Below are 13226 nucleotides of genomic sequence, written 5' to 3' on the forward strand. Positions count from 1 at the left end.
AAATATCATAAAGGATTTCACAGTACCCAGACACATTCTGTTATGGAATAGTTTTCCAGGACAAGTGTGGTGAGTAGAGTTAGCATGCTATAAAATAGATAAGCAAAACACTTGGAAATATATTGCCAGATAGAATAATTCCACAGGAATTTGGAGCTTGAATAGCCCATGTCTCTCTCTAGCTTCCATGCTTCTATTTTGTCACAAGCAGTTCAGTTCTGCACTTGCTTTTCAGTCTACAAGAAATATTAAAATGTAATCTGGAGACACTGATTGAAATTGCAAACAATGGTCAATTAACATTTCTCATCATACAATTTATTACCTTTCTTTTTCATGGTCTGTGTCACGCCCTCAAGTGCCACACTGATTTACTACATTGTTCTACTTAACTATCTCTAGTGCTTTATTTTGGAAGTGATACTGTTCTTAGCTGTTTCTTTATTGGTAGTATTGCATTCAGAAGGACCATACCATCACCCGTTTCAAAGCTATAGCAGCAAGTCCAGATATGTAGTGTAGAAACAAGGGATACATTTCAAGTGTTTGGGGAAGAAGATACTGCTGTAAATTACAGAAAGCAAACTCCAAGATTAGTTTACACCAACAGGTCTAAGAAAAAAAAGCTAGCAAGCAGCCAGCTCCTCTCTGGAAGGCACTAAGATTATTCTGAGAATGAGCCAAGACAACATTTGGATACCTGAAAAAGTAATTTTTGCTCAGAGTCTTTAACTCAACTATAATACCCTGGAAGGAGGCTTTCACCTATCTCACCCAGGAGCACAGGAACATGCTGGCTGGCACAGGTGAGGACACGGTGAGAGCCAGCTGTGAACACATTCAGATTGGAAATCAGAAGATAGTCACTAAGCAGCAGAGATTTCAGACTGCAGTAGTGGAATAAAAACCCCTTAATTTTTAAAATGGAGCTCACTAGTCTGTCAAAGGGTGATTGATACAACAGTTGAGAAAGAAGGGGACTGGATTCGAGGTCTGTGTTTCTCTGTTCATGGAAAGGCTGTTTTGTTAAGTCCAAGTGAAATAATGACCTGTGATTTTGCTACTTGTGCTTCTGCATAATAGTACTTCACAGTACGTGTGAAATGTAAGTAGCAAACTACTGAATTAAATGAGGAAGAGAAAGATACCTGAAATCTAAAGAGCAGACTCAAGTACCTAACTTCTATTAATAAAAGCAATTTGTACGTTGAATGAGACAGAGATTCCTGCAATCCAAGCGCACGGTTGACAATAGAATGTAGACTTCTGTGATGTTTACTCTTAAAAATCCTACCCATAACTGAACTAAAAGCCTCAGTCCAGGGATTATTATCCCTGGATTATTATCTCCCTAGCACATATATTGCTTGTGGCCGAAAGATAACAAAACATTTCTGCAAGACATAATGAGAAAGACCTGTTGTAACTTGCATGCAGGGTACGTGCTGACTACTGAACAAAAGTTGCTTGTTTACTACCGAACACGGCATAAGGAAGGGTAACCAAGGTAATGGGATATGTGTTTATGCAGGAGAGAAAACATATTAGGCAGCTAACAACAAAACAGCTTTGAAAGAAAATGTGGGTTTGTGCCCTTTCAGAACTCATGGCAAATACGATGCCATTTCTTAAATTATTCCTCATTTCCACATTCTTTATTTTTTGTGCCGATTGCTACTCCTATCTCTAACAGGAAAGTGTCAGTGTCAAAAATGAGAGACATGGTACAACTGCAAATAAAAGTTAATTACTGTGGAAATTCAACTCCAGCGCTTTAATTAAAGCCTGACAAATGTATCATGGACCCCAGGCACCAGCGTGGAGTACACCCATTAGAGAGATTACTCCTCTTTCTATGGCCTCCCATGCTAACACAAAGGAAATATCAATCATGCCAGAAAATGGCTTTTCCAAATCAAAGATGCTCGGAATTATTCTATTACCTTTCTTGCAGATAATTTTCAGAGTTGCTGAGAGGGATTTTTATGCAAGAAAGCAGCATGTTAGCGTAAATTCTTGCTTAATTGCTAGGTTAATGTTAAATTGCAGCTTTTCTTTTAGGAAAAATGGCAGCTGGTGAACCCCTTCTATAAACCTACATTTCCTCTGTAACTTTATGATATGTAAATAGGTATGCAGGAGACAAACAGCTTCAAAATGACAAGTGATGAAAAGAAGCAAAGAAGCAGAGGACATTGAGATGCCTGAAGCAATCTTCTCATGGGGAAAACTGCAGTGGACTCCATCTGGAATTCTTCAGCAAGCCCACGTATGTTTTTGCTGCCCTCCAAAACCAGCCTGCTGAGAAGAAATATTTCTGCTGGAGTCCCCATTAAGAGCAGCCTGGGATGAGTCACTTAATCTCACAACATGGACAGTATCACCTTCCCTTTTGGGCTCTAACCTTCCAGCCAAGGGGTGCCAGGGCACTGCTAAGAGACAGAGGGGTTTTCTTTTATATATACTTTATCGCTCCAACTGCAATTATTTTATCATCTGCTGAGCACTCAGAAGTAATGAACAATGCTGACAAGCTAATGCAGTAAGAGCTGGACATTTTTGCTTTTATTTGCTTAATATTTAAGCCTTGGTTTTGCAGGTGATCAAGAAGTAAAAAGAAAATATGCCCAGATCTCGAGAGTTGTTTTGTTACTCCTTTTGCTGCTAAGACATTTAAATAAACTTTCTCTTTCACAGCCCAGGTTCTCTCTTTGATCCTGAGGCAATAATCTCATATTTATGAGATTATTTTCGTTGCCATGGAAATTAACAATGTAAAAAATTCAGCATTATCATTTCCATATAAGCAGGCAAGATGCAGTTCTCTGGAAAGACAAACATTTTCCTGACACTTCTCCCTCCCCCATCGTCCTACACACAAGGCAGGTCACAGCACAAGAACCAAAAGACACACATGCCCTGTACAGCACACCACAGCCTTGCATATAGCAAGATTCCCCATACAGGTCAGACTCACACTTCTGTTTTAATGTTATGGGACTATTTTTAGCACTGTGAGGAAAGATCCACCCCATTCCAATGCCCCAATAGACTTTGCTTGTGGCACCATCAACTCTACAAAAACTAGATAGCAGTTTGTGGTAGTTTGGGATTACAGGACTCTACCCTACACGGCAGTAGTCTAAAATCACTGTCTCCTCTCCCAAAAAATCCAACTTGAGATCATTAAAAGCACTTTGAGATACAGTCTCTTTTTTTTTCTTTACATATGCACCAAATAGCACCGTAATTCGTGAAGTGGGACTTCATTGTTTCAGCAATGCAATCTCCACGCTCATCCTACGGTGAGATACTACTTACCAACGCTGACTGTCAGGCATCTCCATCTTTAGTAAATCTGCAACCCGTTCAGGAGCAGAAACGCCTCCAAACCATCCTGCTCTTATGTCTTGTATATACTGGTGGCTGATAAATTATACCACCCACAGCAAATTTTAAGTTGTTCCTCAATAAAGTATTGGTCTGAACACCTTATTTTCTCTGTAAATTTACTCTTGGCTCCTAGAGTTGTTGTTATCCAGAGAAAGGATGGAAAGCCAGGATTCAAGAAATTGCACTTTCATGCAATCTTTGAATCTTCGGAATATACAGCTAGATCCCAGGCATATCCAATGAGTCTGACTTACATGCTTACAGGAGTCAGTGAAAGAATTTGCACAAAGCTCCCCAAAAATGCAAAAGCAAAGGCCAGAAGCACTCAGATCAACCCCCTGTTCTGATAAGTTCACTCCTTCACAGTGACCCAGTGCTTGTGCCAGGGTTGGGGATAAAACTGAATTCCTTCTCCCCCTCCTTTTGCACTAAATCCTTAATACACAGCCCTCCCAGGCTGAGCATGGTTTGAGCAGAGTAACCAGCACACAACAACACTGCCTACATCTTTTTGTTTATATGTCTCTTAATAATGTGATATACCTAAATGACATGCATGGAAAAAATGGGATTTCAAAACCCATACAATATAATGTTCAAGTAACAAAGCAGGTCTCTTTACTCTCTCTCAGTTCTGACCTAGAGAAACCAAGAGAGGTAAAACTCCATGTCTCCTCGGTTCTCATATGAGACAGACAACGTTTCAAGCCAACTGTGATGATGATTGTTATGATGTGGACATCTGTTTGCTGAGACTGGCACATTTGTTTCCTTACAAATGAAAGGGCTGAGAGAAGAAGCCAATTTTTAAGCATCTTTATGGATTTATTCTGACAGTAATACTCAAGAAAAATAAAAATGACACTATCTATATTCTGGTATATTCTATAATTTTGGGTGCTACAAAAAAATTTCATTTTAGCTACAGGAAATTTAACACTTGAAGTAGGAAACAGTTTCTTGACCAAAGTTTCTATGATTTCATACTTTATTGAAAGCAGATGAATTTTGTAGCACATCTCTGTAGGCAAAACAGGGATCTAACGTTGAGTATTAATTCATGTTAATGTCCCTAGGTATTAATATCACAGTTATCCAGCTTTCTGAACATCCCCTGTGAGCACACACAGAAAAGGATACTGATAATTGCAGTTCACAGTACATGTCACCCTTCTATTGTAGGCTTAAGTTGTACCTGGCTCTTGGAGATGCTTTAAGCCAATTATTGGTTTAGAGATGATGTTTGCAACTGACTGGATACACACACAATTTTACTTTTCTCCCTCACAATTTTCTTCTAACAAGTTCATGTAGAATGGCCATCACAGACCATCTACAGCAGCTACAGTGAGAAGGCTTCAGGCACCAATCTCTCCCCCTCTCCTAAATAAAAGCTGTTTGGCAAAGCAGAAGCTCCACGTACCTAGTTTTGCCAGGCCATTGCCATTGCTTTCCTGAAATGAAAATACCCCTAACACTCAGAGAAGACACGTTTGTCTGTGTTCACAAATGTTCCCCCAGCCAAGCTATGATACCTGAACATGAATACCCTGCAATTCTGATAAAAGATGGAAAGATTAATGTACTGTAAGTCCAGAGGGAAATCCCTCCAGACATTGTTTTTGAAAAGCTTAGAAAACAGCTTTTTTTTGTGGTTGCTGCTATTCCTTAGCAACAAAGCTAGTCTGCTGAACACGGCTCTGCTGTGACACGTTCCAGAAATAACTAGCAGCGCTGGCATTGTTTGGACTAACAGGGGAAAACTAATCGGGTCATTTGTTATGTGCTAGTGCTCTCCACCTGCTGACCACCTGTGCATCCCTGGGACAATCCAAGAAATACCCACATACATTCACGTGTGTGTATATGTGTGTGTGTGTATACCTAAATATACATATGTATATTTAAAGAGTATTTATAAGGGAAGATTTTTCACAACTGTTATGTGGCGGATGGAGAGAAAGATGGAGAAGGAGAAAACAAAGGCTTTCTTCTGTCTCTAACACAAGGTAGTAGGAGTCCTACTGAAGCCCAAAGCGCCTTCCCCTCCCACTCAAGTGCTCCACAATGGCCAGGAAGAACTCATGTCCTTGTCCTTCAGACAGCATGAGAACGACCCTCTCCCCCAAACTGCAAACTCCACTCCCTACAAGCAGAGACACTGCAGAGAGGAGCTTACATCGTGTTCCCACATTTCTTCATCTTTACTACAGCGTGGGCGTAGCATCTCCAAAAAACTGGTATGCTAACGCAGAAGCTCCCTTGTCGCAGCAGGGAGTGTTTGGAGACTTTCCTCCTCGCTTTCCAGGGCTTGCCAGAGGGATGGGATTCCAGATCAGCACATAACTGCAGACAGTGTCCTATAGGTCTGAACTAATACATCATGTTTCCCTTTTGAAGGATGCATCAGTTAAACAAAGAAAGAACTCCTCACAATGCAGTGGTAAGGGCAGGATTTTTTTTCTGTTAAGCAAATTGTCAACATTTTGAATATTTCTCTGTTCCACACTGGGGTAAGGAATTTACACTTAAAATTTTCACAAAAAAAAACCCAAACCCCTAAACAAAACCTCACCAGGGATCTAGAAAAAAAAATAGCTCAATTTGTTGCTTGGTCTGGTTCAACCAGGGACTTGAATCTATAGCTCCAGCTTCTCACGTGAGTGTCTAAATCAAGAGGGCATTACTTATCCTGGTGAGGGATATTCTTCTTCTTGTCAACAGAAACTACCTTGGACTTGAGAAACAGAGCTTAGACAAAAGGCTACATTTTAGTAAAGCAATGCTTTCCTTTCAATGCAAAAATATTTTCTGACAAAGCTTGTTGCATTTTGAACGTCCAGGTTGCTCTAATTCATATCTAAGAGGTCAAATCCCAAAGCTCTGTGCCAACAGAAGTACTGACTGCGCAAAACTTCACATGCAGAGACAAAACAACATCATCAGTGGCAACTGCTTTGCTATCAACTAAATGGTTGCAAACTGTAACACTATACTAACAAAGAAGTATGGACAAGAACTGAGTAAATATGTCTAAAACTCAAGCGAACATAGCCAGGGCACCACTGAGTACCACTTCATCAGTTCTAGCTAATGGCACCATCTGAGGTTTTTCTCACAATGCTTTCGATGTGTCTGTGCTGCTGCTAACATGCTACCTTTACACTGAATGGTACCACAGCACACTGAATTCAAGGTCAAAGCCGGGCAGAAAAATTAGTGGATTTAGACCTCTTTCTACTTTATTTTAAAGGTATGGGATCAATTGTTCCCTCTCACCTTCAGCCCAACAGAAGTGAGGGGAAAGCAGAGAGGAGCGCCAGAAGCCAGAAGGCTTGCTTGCTGCTTTGACACACACTATGCCTCAAGGTGCAATCTAGCCTACCATGTATCAACCCTTCATTTTTAATTTTACACATTTGCCTCTTCATAAACAAGTTCCGTACTTCAGGACCAATGAACCGATGCAGGGCACAGATTAATGCACCACTGGTGTGCACTTTGGGTAGGTAAAAAAATCATTCAGTCTTCCCCAAGGTGCTTCACAACATGCCCCAGGCACGTTCAGTGGGCTGTGATGCACACCGAGTGCCCAAATTGCTATACACTGTCATATATTCTACACACCTCGCAGCACTTCATCGCTGAGACAACAGCCTCCAGCGTGACGGTGCCTCCAGGGGAGAGGTTTGCAGCTAAAACACAGGGCAGCGGGCTGGATGCCCACAGACTCCAGTGCACCCTACATTGTGGCGGCCATGAACTGGTTAACAAATGACTCACCTTATAAATGAAAAGCTAGCTGTTAAAAATCTCCTCTTTTGACAACCTTCAATTACAGACTTGCTCTATTCACACTCAAATTAAATGTAAAAATCTGACTTTCAATTGCTAATTAGCCATAGACGATAGTTACATTTCTGTTATGGCATATTCTACTTTCTGTTAATCATTATTTACTCCCACTGTTTTGAAACTGCCATTTGATATCTAGCAATGTTAAATGCATTTTTGTAAGACTTGGGGGGGGAAAAAAAAGTCAAGGTTCAGGCATCTCTTTGGAAGAAAAGACACTGTAAAAATAAAATACCAGGTCTTTGGTCAAAATCAATGTATGTCTACTGAAGTCAATGTAGCCACATTGATTTTTATACATGCTGGAAGTTGGCCCCAATATTGCTTATACCCATTAAAGATAAATCAAGCAGACCCCAAAAGTGTTTGTAAGTGGTACTAGCAATGATGGAAGGAGATTAAAAGGTTGGGGGGGGAGGGGGAACAGAAGGATGCTAAAAACCTGGTTTTGTGTTTAAAAAGGAAAAAAAAAAAAACCACTAAGAATTTAACCTTTTGGTGACCTTTTCCTTAATTGAAGCTTTTCCAGTTAATACCAAAAGCCAAAAATAGCAATGGTGAAATAACTATTTATATACTTTCTTGTGTCACATGGAGGGTTATTAACATAAGTAGCATTAACATCTCCTAAAACCTACTCTTCTGTTCTGACTATTTACTCCTTGGCTTGTGTATTTAACTAAGCCAATGCTCAGCATTCCCCTCCCAGTGAGTCAAAGTCAAAGCCCTGTAAACAGGACTGTTTACTGTCTTAATCTGTGCTATTTTTTATTCTTGTGCTAGTTATAGAAATAAACACACGTTATATATCAAGCAAATGAAAAGAAATGCATTGGATCAGTTTCTGTTCTTACTAACATAAGATTTGTAGGGACTTTAATTTTCTTCAACTGAGTTACAGCTTCATGAGGTGAAATTCAGGCTCTTCAATAACTAAAAATTACACAAAGAGAAACGCTTTTAATTCTAATGAAATATGATGGTTTTGCAATGAAAGAATCAGTATTTTGCTTAATTCATCCTTTTCAATAACACCAAATTGTAATACACACTAGCACACCATCTTGGAAGATCTGATACTATCAAATTGCTGAGTACATTAAATGCTAAAAAGCCACTAAGAGAGGAAAATGACCCTTAATGTTTTATTTTCTTTTTTTTGTGTTATTGAGCTGAAGTAGTGCTCCAATTCATTTTCCAAAGCTTACATGTATATCTAGAGGAGCCTGAGGCCAAATTTTGTCCCTTTCAAAGTCTCTGGTATAATTGTCATTGACTTCAGGAGGGTCAGAGTTTGGCTTCGCATAATTTTGGGGTATAAAAAACTATTTCTGTTTTGAATGAAATCAATAGCAAATCTACTTATGGTAGGCTTGGACTTTAAATATGAACTAGACCATTAAATGGACATCACAACAAGGAATACAAGATTATCGCTCCTTTTTCCATTTTATGAGTTACAGCAATTGAGGTCATGAAAATCTGACCTGTCTGAAATACCTCTTTTGGATATGGTTTCAATGAAGAAAGGATTATTGCAACCCATCTCTTTCTTTTATAACCTAAGGTAACAATCAGAAATCAATTAATATCTTCGCTTTCTCCTTAAATGATGGCTAGCAAACTTCCAAGTATACTTATTAAAAATGGAAAGCTAGTGCCTGTCAATTTGGGAAAACAGATCAAATGCTTAACAGGTTACATTTAACCTGCAAGACAAGAGCCATGAAAATGTCTAAATTGAACACAAAGGAGATTTTAAAATTAATGGAAATGTCATCAGTGTTTTTTTATCCTACAGGATTCTGTTATATTGCTCCAGACAGCTCCTGATATCTCCTGTCTCGAAAGCTCAATCTTCTCACGCAAAGCTTTGATCTTACATGTTCACTGCTAAGTAGTTTCGAGTATTAAAGAATTAATAACCATGCAGTGTGATTTCCTCTCGCCTAATTCTGCATGCTGTATGGTTCTTCAGAAAATCAAACATTATCTGTCAGACAAATGGCACCATGGTTATTTGGACCATTTAATTTGGCGGTTTTCTAGCAATTCAGTAGTATTTTCAGTTATGGTAATATAATACCAAAAATGCTAGTATTGTGTGGCTACCACAGAGTTTTCTGGTACAGCATGAAAGAAAAGGAGCCCACACAGTCGTCCTGGCAAGGACGAAATACACTGCTTAGTACTCAGCCCACATGGTGGGAATGAGCTGCAACTCCAATCTTTTGTTCAGCTGCTGTCAGGCATCTTCTGAACTTTCACAGCCTCCACACAATGTGTTTGTTGTTGATCATTTATCAACTATATAACTACAATAATTTCTTCTGTTTCAATTCAGATAGCAGCAGTAATAAACTTTGCTACTCAGAAAGTATTTGTATCCTGCACCGTCTTCAGCACTTTTTAGTTAACTGCATGTGAAATGAAGCAGACTCAATTGCTCTTCTACCCCTTTACAGATTCAGATTCCTGGTGGTGGTATTTTGTTACAAGAGCGAGGAAGGAAAATGAACCATGGAGTTCATATGGATCACCCATCTCCAAAGGACCATAGTTACTGTAGAACAAAGGAGGCATTCCTCCCTGGCCAGCGGCTGCTCAGCTGCTGGTGTCTGAGGAGGTGAACTCACCCTCCCCAGGTGTGAGCACATAGGGTCTGCTGAAACAACCACTACCACCATCTCTGTCAAGGTAGGTTTTGAATATGGAGTCCTTCATGAAGGAGTAGAGATGCACAAAGGCCTGAGCTGAACTCCAGGGAATAACTTGCTCTACACAGCTTGGTAGACCTCCCTTATGTCTATTGAGCAAGTAGTGTGGCCCAATAGGAATAGTTTTGTATGACAAACAGTGGTGCTAAGGGCCCAGCAACCACACTGTACCTGTTTCAGGGTGGCTTACTTCAGACTAACTTTACTTTAGTCTCCCATGGATTGAATAAGAACTAGCCTTTAGATATGTGAGGTGCACCTTCTGGTTCAATTTCACCCAGAATGAATCCAGTTCATAAGCACCAGGAGTGCTGTGAACCAAAGCATATGAAATGCAGACAACTGGAGGGGTTCACTTCAAAAGCACATTTCTAAATCAAACTAAAATGCTAGTGCAGTTTGTATCCTCTTGCTGGCTGGCTTTCTTTTTCAGTGGGGCTGATCACTGAACACCCAGATGTGAGGTGATGACAGAAGCATGTCCAAGAAAGTGGTTTACAGCAGGGTTGGAACGGGTGGTATTTCAGCTTCTGCATCAACAGAGGTAAGGTAGCTGAGTTTGTGCAATGACTGATGCTTCCAGGTGTACCATGAAAATGGAAATTTTCCCCAGATTTACTCCTTATGTAACCGTATAACCATAAATAAACTAAGGTAATTGTACTAGCTACTGAGCAGGGAGCTGTGGAGCCTGCTGAGCAGCTGACGCAGCATGCAGTGATTGCTGCCGCTGGCTAAGGAATAGCTGCAACTGTTCTTTATTTTTTAGCCATAGCCAAGGGACATATATGGTGCTCACAATGTACACTACTGTTGGGAAAAAAAATACATTCCTGTCATGTTCAAAGGATGCAAAGCAGAACACGTAAGAACAAATAACGGAAAGAGCTACTTTAACAAAGTCTTTTGATTTATTATGCTAAAGCGACATGCCCTAGCCTGCAGTTCTTGGTATCCTTGCTAAGCCACGAAGACAAGGACAAGAAGACTGGGCCTCAGGATACACATGCAATTAAATATAAACTCTCAAAAACATTTTTGTGGAGGACACTAGGAGGAACAGTTAATAGCACAGCAGGGCCACATGGATGATGCAAATAACCCGGCTATTTAACCGCCTGATCGTAACTTGCTGTGGCATGAATCCACTGCTAAAAGGCCTGGATTTTCTCTGCCAGCCGCTCTGTGTAATAGTTATCCCTGACCTCTACATATCGAAATGCTTGCTAGTTTACCAACCTCCCCAATGTCAACTTAAAAGCTCTCAAAAAGATAAAACACTTTCCAAAGAAGCTGGCAGGGATATTTTCACTTTTGAAAATACTCTCTTTTCTCATTAAGTGACAACTCAGTTGCAGAAAATTCCCACCGATGTAGCAGCCTGAACTGAGATGATGAAGAAGATCAACTCACTTGGCTGTTGCTTGCTTGTGCTGTATTGCACTTTTCGCATGGAAAACGCTGCTCCACAAAATGTTGTGTCGTCTACAGCATTTCTGAGGAGCAATGTCTAAAAACAGGCACTCACAGGACATTGTTTTTGTAAAATAACCCCCTTAAAGTAGGATTTCATACACATTTTCAGTTTTTCCTGATGGTCACCAACATTTCAGTCGTCCAACTACAGCTGACATACCTGCACTTAGTGCTTGCTCTCCCAGAAAAACACACTTTAATGACTAAAAAAACCCACACTTTCACTCCCTTCTTAGAGACCTCCCTCAGGAAGAGGCCACCGCATGCCAACCAAAGGCAGACACACGTCAGGAAAATGTAGGGTCCATGTTTTTTTTTTTAAAATCCTACTCAAAGGCTTTTTTCAATTGCTACTTTTAATGCATACTGCTCCTAGTGCAGGAGTACCAAACTGTTTACAGGATCAGAGCTTTACCAAAGTCAAGGTGCTGCTAAACTGCATGAGAGGACCTGGATGCCACCTGCACGAATTATAGCTTGCACAAGCTAAGTTTCCCTAATAAGGGAACTTATTTTCCCAGTGATTTTTTTTTATGTAGTTTACCACAAACATCAAATATGTTTACTTTCCTGATGCTGTAGAGAAGTTCACTGGAACTCCACATTGCTCTGTCAAGACCATGGGGAAATCCTTCAAACTTATTCATATTGGCAGGTTGAAAGAATGCCGATACCGACTTTCATACCACCACAACCACGAGCCTTACCCTGCACGAAAATGGATCCTTTTATACTCATAGAGTCATATTGATGCCTACATGTGTAGCGAGGATGAAGAAACATACCAGGCCACTGAACAGTGTATTGGCAAAGCAACTCAACTTTTCAGTGCTCTTCTTCCTGACTTAGAATCATAGAATCAGAGAGTCATTTTGGTTGGAAAAGACCTTTATGATCATCAAGTCCAACCGTTAACCTGGCACTGCCAAGTCTATCACTAAACTATGTCCCTAAGCACCACATCTACAGCTCTTTTCAGTACCTTCAGGGGTGGTGACTCCACCACTTCCCTGGGCAGCTTGTTCCAATGCTTAACAACCCTTCTGGTGAAGAATTTTTCCTGATATCCAATTTAAACCTCTGCTGGCGCAACTTGAGGCCGTTTCCTCTTGTCCTGTCACTTGTTACTTGTGAGAAGAGACCGATACCCACCTCACTACAACCTCCTTTCAGGTAGCTGTAGAGAGCAATGTCTGCCCTCAACCTCCTTTTCTCCAGGCTAAACAACCCCAGTTTCCTCAGCTGCTCCTCATCAGACTTGTGCTCTAGACCCTTCGCCAGCTTCATTGCCCTTCTTTGGACTCACTCCAGCACTTCCATGTCTTGTAGTGAGGGGCCCAAAACTGAACACAGCATTCAAGGTGTGGCCTCACCAATGCTGAGTACAGGGGGACAATAACTTCCCTAGTTGTGCTGGCCCCACTATTCCTGATACAAGCCAGGATGCTGTTGGCCTTGTTGGCCACCTGGGAACACTGCTGGCTCATATTCAGCTGTCTGTCGATCAACACCCCCAGGTCTTTTGCATTGATTGCATTGATTTGTGCCACAAATTAAATACTGTGCACGTTAAACCACCTGAAACTGATTTTTTTTGATCTTTCAGCATTGACTAGAAGAATAAGAAGAGAGGGGAAAAAAGAACATTTTCTTTAATACCATTGCAGCTGATTATAATACACAATGTGAGGTTTTAAAGGACACTTCCATTGTTCCTTGGCCACTCTGAATATTGAGTGGTTTTTATTTGATACATTCTCCTTATCTCTCAGAAAAACATAGTAA

Source organism: Nyctibius grandis, chromosome 7 (genome assembly GCF_013368605.1).
Source record: "Nyctibius grandis isolate bNycGra1 chromosome 7, bNycGra1.pri, whole genome shotgun sequence".
NCBI lineage: Eukaryota > Metazoa > Chordata > Aves > Nyctibiiformes > Nyctibiidae > Nyctibius > Nyctibius grandis.